Source organism: Octodon degus, unplaced genomic scaffold (assembly GCF_000260255.1).
Source record: "Octodon degus isolate 3935 unplaced genomic scaffold, OctDeg1.0 scaffold00243, whole genome shotgun sequence".
In the NCBI taxonomy this organism is placed as follows: domain Eukaryota; kingdom Metazoa; phylum Chordata; class Mammalia; order Rodentia; family Octodontidae; genus Octodon; species Octodon degus.
In genome coordinates, this window is record NW_004524819.1 from 44948 (window position 1) to 50448 (window position 5501).

Genomic DNA, 5501 nt, shown 5'->3' on the forward strand with positions numbered 1-5501 from the left:
ATGTTGGTGGTATTCTGATAGGGATTGCATTAAATCTGTGTAGTAATTTTGGGAGTATGGCCGTCATCACATTGTTGGTTCTTCCTGTCCAGGAGCATAGAATATCTTTCCATTTTCTGAAATCCTCTATGATCTCTTTTTCAGAGTACTGTAATTTTCCTTGAAAAAATTTTTGACTTCTTTAATTAGATTAATTCCAAGGTATTTCATTTTTCTTGGTGCTATTGTAAAAGTTGTTGTTTCTATAATTTCCCTCTCAGTGTGTTTATTGTCTGGGTAGAGGAATGCTATTGACTTTTGGGTATTGACCTTATAACTTGTTATGCTACTGAATTTCTGTATTAATTCTAGTAGCTTCTTGGTGGAGTTTTTTGGGTCTTCCATGTAAAGTATCATGTCATCTGCAAATAATGATAATTTAAATTCTTCTTTGCCTATTCTTATTCCTTTTATTTCTTTCTCTTCTCTAATGGCCTTAGCTAATTGTTCCAGAACTATACTGAACAGGAGATGTGATAGAGGACTTCCTTGTCGTGTACCAGATCTAAGAGTAAAAGATTTCAGGTTTTTACCATTTAGGATTATGGTAGCAATTGGGTTTTCATAAATGGCTTTTACCTGACTGAAGTAGAGGCCATCTATTTCAATTTTCTGTAGGACTTTGAACATGAATGAGCATTGGACTTTGTCAAAACCCTTTTCTGCATCAATGGAGATGATCTTGTGGTTTATAGATTTCGTTGTATTGATACAGTGTATTATATTTATAGATTTTTGAATATTGAACCATCCTTGCATCCCTGGGATGAATCCTACCTGGTAATGGTGTATGACCTTCTTGATGATTTGATGTATTCTATTTGCTAGAATTTTATTGAGGATTTTAGCATCTATGTTCATGAGGGAGATCGGCTTGTACTTCCCTTTCTTAGTTGCTTCTTTCCCTGATTTTGGTACCACTAGAATACTTGCCTCCAGGAATGATTTTGGGAGGATTGCTTCCTTTTCAATTTCATGGAAGGTTTTGAAGTGTATAGGGACTGTATCTTCTGTAAATGTCTTGTAGAATTCAGCTGTGAATCAATCAGGACCTGGACTTTCTTTGTCGGTAGGTTTTTAATTACATCTTGTAATTCTTTGCCTGTTATTTTGCTATTAAGAGTGGTTATATCTTATCGATTCAGTTTCTGTAATTTGTACCTTCCTAGGAATCTGTCCATTTCTTCTGTGTCTTCTATTCAGTGAGAGTAAAGATTTCCAAAGTAGCTATTGATATTCTTCTGAATTTCCACTAGGTCTGTGGTAATCACACCCTTTTCATTCCTTATTGCTACTGTTAGAATTTCTTCTTTCCTCTTTTTGATGAGGTTAGCTAGGGGCTTATCAATTTTATTTAATCTTTCAAAGAGCCAGCCTTTTGCTTTCTTAATTCTTTGAATTGTTTTCTTCATCTCAATTAAATTAATTTCTGTTCTAATCTTTATGATTTCTTCCCATCTTTGGGCTCTGGGTTTGGTTTACTCTTCCTTTTCTAGTTGTTGAATGTGCAGCATTAGGATATTTATTTGTTCCCATTCTGTTTTCCTAATGTGTTAGTTCACAACTATGAATTTCCCTCTGAGAACTGTTTTCATCGTATCCCATAAATTACGATAAGTTGTGCTTGAATTATCATTGAATTGTAGATATTGTTGAATTTCTCGCTTAATTTCATCTGTGACCCATTGGTTGCTGAGTAGGGTGTCATTTAATTTCCATGTATTTAAGGGTTATTTTTGTTTCTTTTTCGTGCATATACTTTAGCATGTCCTATGTACCAGTATGTGGTCTATTTTAGAAAACGACCCATGTGCAGCTCAGAAATATATGAATTCAGCTGTGTTTGCATGGAACACTCTGTATATGTCCTCCGAGTCCATTTGTTTGAAGTACTGATTCATTTCTGCTATTTCTTTGCTAATTTTTTGTTTGGTAAGGAGCAGGTATTTTTCATAAAGTAGTGATGTGTTAATCTTTAAGACCCTGCAGAATATGATGAAAAAATAGATAATTAAAATTCATTTAAAAAATTAAAAATAACAATTATATGTTCACACATAAGTTTAGAAATCTAACCATATATAGAATTGTAGTAGGACAGTCACACAACACTCCTTTTCCTGTCTTCTGTCTTCATTCAACAACCTGTTCGTTTTTAAACAAAAAACTACCTGAGAGACAGTAGCTCAGCAACTGGCATATCATGATAAGCAGCACGTATTCAGAAGACCAGAAAGACAGGCACTTCAAGCATGAACCTACTATTATAAACTGGCAACTTCAGCGCAGTTGCTTCATTCATAGGTGTCATTATATATAGTTAGTCAGGGGGAGAATCCTTCCAATTAACTGCTAGATTCAAAAAGATTCTGAAGATACTCAGAATCATTGCCTTACCCATCTTTTATATATAACTGTATGACTTTGACTCTGTCATGTTTCCTACCTCTTCTCCTTGCTCTCTCTTCATTGTCTACTCCTCAAGTTCTTTCTTTCCTGTTATTATTTATTATTTTACTTTATTATATTATTTTTCATAATTTTACTGAGACAAATAGTAAAGAGACAGTTTCAAACCAAATTGTTATGACAGTTTCCATAATTAAAACATTGTACATTCTCTTCATAGTGCTTACTTCCTGTACAAGACCCAGACATGATATCCTATTTACAAAAATTTTTACAAAAATACCCCATTTCATTAAGAGACTGTAACTATATATCTACTCTAACCATTTTGAATACACAGATACAAAATTGACATTGATCTGTATCACCTGTTTTGTATAGTTCCTTTATTTGAATATTATTTGTGATAATTCAGCAAAATATTCTAAAAGAGTCGAGTAGTCCATAATAGTATTTCGTCTTCATCTTCACTGGCAGTGTCAAAAATGTTTGACCTGAGTCCCCTACAGCTCAACATAACAGCATGGCTTTAATTCTTATACTTCATTTTTAAACTTTTCTGCTGGATGGTTAAGAACAAGATAAAGCAAGACTTATGCAACAAGAGTCGTAGTTTTTGGGTCTGATAAGGTCAGTGAAATGCCCTCAGGATTTATCCTGAGATCCTGTAGCTCAGATTGAAGATCCTTTGTCAGTGTCAGCCATGTGGATGAATCATAGCCATTGCTTGGCCAATGTACTGTCTGTGAAAGACTGAGAGAATGTTTTCTCCCTATGTGACTGTCCTTAGGCACACTATACATCATTGATCACGTTCCTCTTTGGCCCCATAATCTCCTCAATCAGAAAACTTGGGACACACTGAGTTACAAGATATTACAGTACAAGTTCACATTTGTCCTGAGTCTTCATTGACCTTGGAAGGCTAGGGACAAAATTTTGGCTTTCCTTGCGGTTCTTCATTTTCTTTAATTTTGGTATGCAAACTTAAGTTGTTAACCCTCCAGAAGAGAAGTTTATTGTTATTACCATACAACCTAGGCTGTTAAGCTTAAGCTCACTCTCTGTCTGAATATCAAATATCTTAGGCATAACAAGGAACAGATATTTTTCCTCAAGTATTGATATGTTGAATATGAAGTCCCTACAAAATATGATAAAAAATTTAAAAAGTTAAAATATTTTCTAAAAATAGGCATAAAGAATTACATAATTGCTATATTTACACACAAGTCCACAAATCTAACCATACACAACCTTATAGCAGAACAGACAAGCAACATTCCTTTTCCTGTCTCCTGCCTTCATTCATTACCCCCTTCTTTTTGAATAACCTTCTACCTTAGAGACAGCACGGCCGCAATAGGCATGTCATGAAAAGCAGCCTGTATTAAGAAGATCAGAATGACTGGCACTCCAAGCATGAAATTATTATTATAAATTTCCATCTTCAGTGCAATTTTTTAGTTCACAGGCATCTGTATATATAGTTAGTCAGGGTGAGAATCATTCCAATTAACTGCAAGATTCAAATGTCTTCTGAAGATTCTCAGGATCATTGCCTTAGCGATCTTCTACATAAAACTGTATGTCTTGCCACTGTCATGTTTCCTAGCTCTTCACTTTTCTCTCTTTTCATTTTCTACTCCTCAAGTTCTTGCTGTCCTTGTAGTTGTATTATACCTTTCTATTTGTACTTCTTCTTCTGAGTTCTTATACTAGACAAACTATACGATATTTACAAATGTGTGTCTGGTTTATTTCATTTATGAATATATCTTCAAGTGGAATCCGATTCAATATATAGGTTTTGAGTTTATCATTTTTTATAGTTGAGTAATAATTCGTTGTATAAAAATACCACATCTTCTTCATCCATTCCTCAGGTGATGAGCATCTTGGTTGTTTAAAAGATTTGGGTATCATAAATTGTGCTGCTATAAACATAGGCACACACATATGAATCTGATATGATGATTTCAGGTCCTGCCAGAAGATTCTCACTAGAGGAATAGCTGAATTAAATTAGATTACCAGTACAAATTTTCTAAGGAGTCTGAACACTGATTACCATTATGGTTGTACCAGTCTACACTCTCAACAGCAGTGGAGAAGGATTGTTTTTTCCCCCACAACCTCTCCAACATTTGTTGTTGTGTTTTTTCCATAATTTTATAGAGAAGCAAATACAATGAAATGGATTCAAACCAAATTGATAGGACAGTTTCAATAATTAACACATTGCAAAATCTCTTCCTAGTGTTTATTTACTGTAAAAGAAGTAGAAATGATATCCTATTTACAAACACTATTACAACAAATCCCTCTATTCATTAAGAGAATGTAACTATATATCTTTCCTAACCATTTTGAATACACAGATACAAAGTGGACATTCATCTGTATCCCCTTTTTTGTTTCATTCCATTATTTGAATATTATAGGTATGTAAACTCAGCGAAATATTCAAAAAGAGTCGAGTAGTCCATAATAGTGTTGGGTATTCCGCTTCACTGGCAATGTCAAATATTGTTGACCTGAGTCTCCTACAGCTCTACATAACATCATGACTTTACTTCGTGCACTTCGTTTTAATACTTTTCTGATGGGTGGTTAAGATCAAGATAAAACAATACCTATGTAACAAGAATCGTAGCTTTTGGGTTTGATAAGGTCAGTGAAATTCCCTCAGGATGTATCCTGAAATCCTGTACAACAAATTTTAGATCCTTTGTCAGTGTCAGCCATGTGGATGAGTCATGGCCATTCCCTGGCCAATGTGCTCTGTGAAACCCTGAGAGAATATTTTTTCTGCATGTGACTCTCCTTAGCCACACTCTACGTTATCGATCACTTTCCTCTTTGTCCCCATAATGTCACCTGATTAGAAAATTTGGGACACTACTGAGTTATATGACATTAGAGTACAAGTTCTCATATATCCTGAGCCTTAATTGACCTTGGGAGCCTAGGGCCATAATGTTGGCTTTCCATGCAGCCCTCCTTTTTCTCTCATTTTGGTCTGCAAACTTAGGTTGTTAAACCTCCAGAAG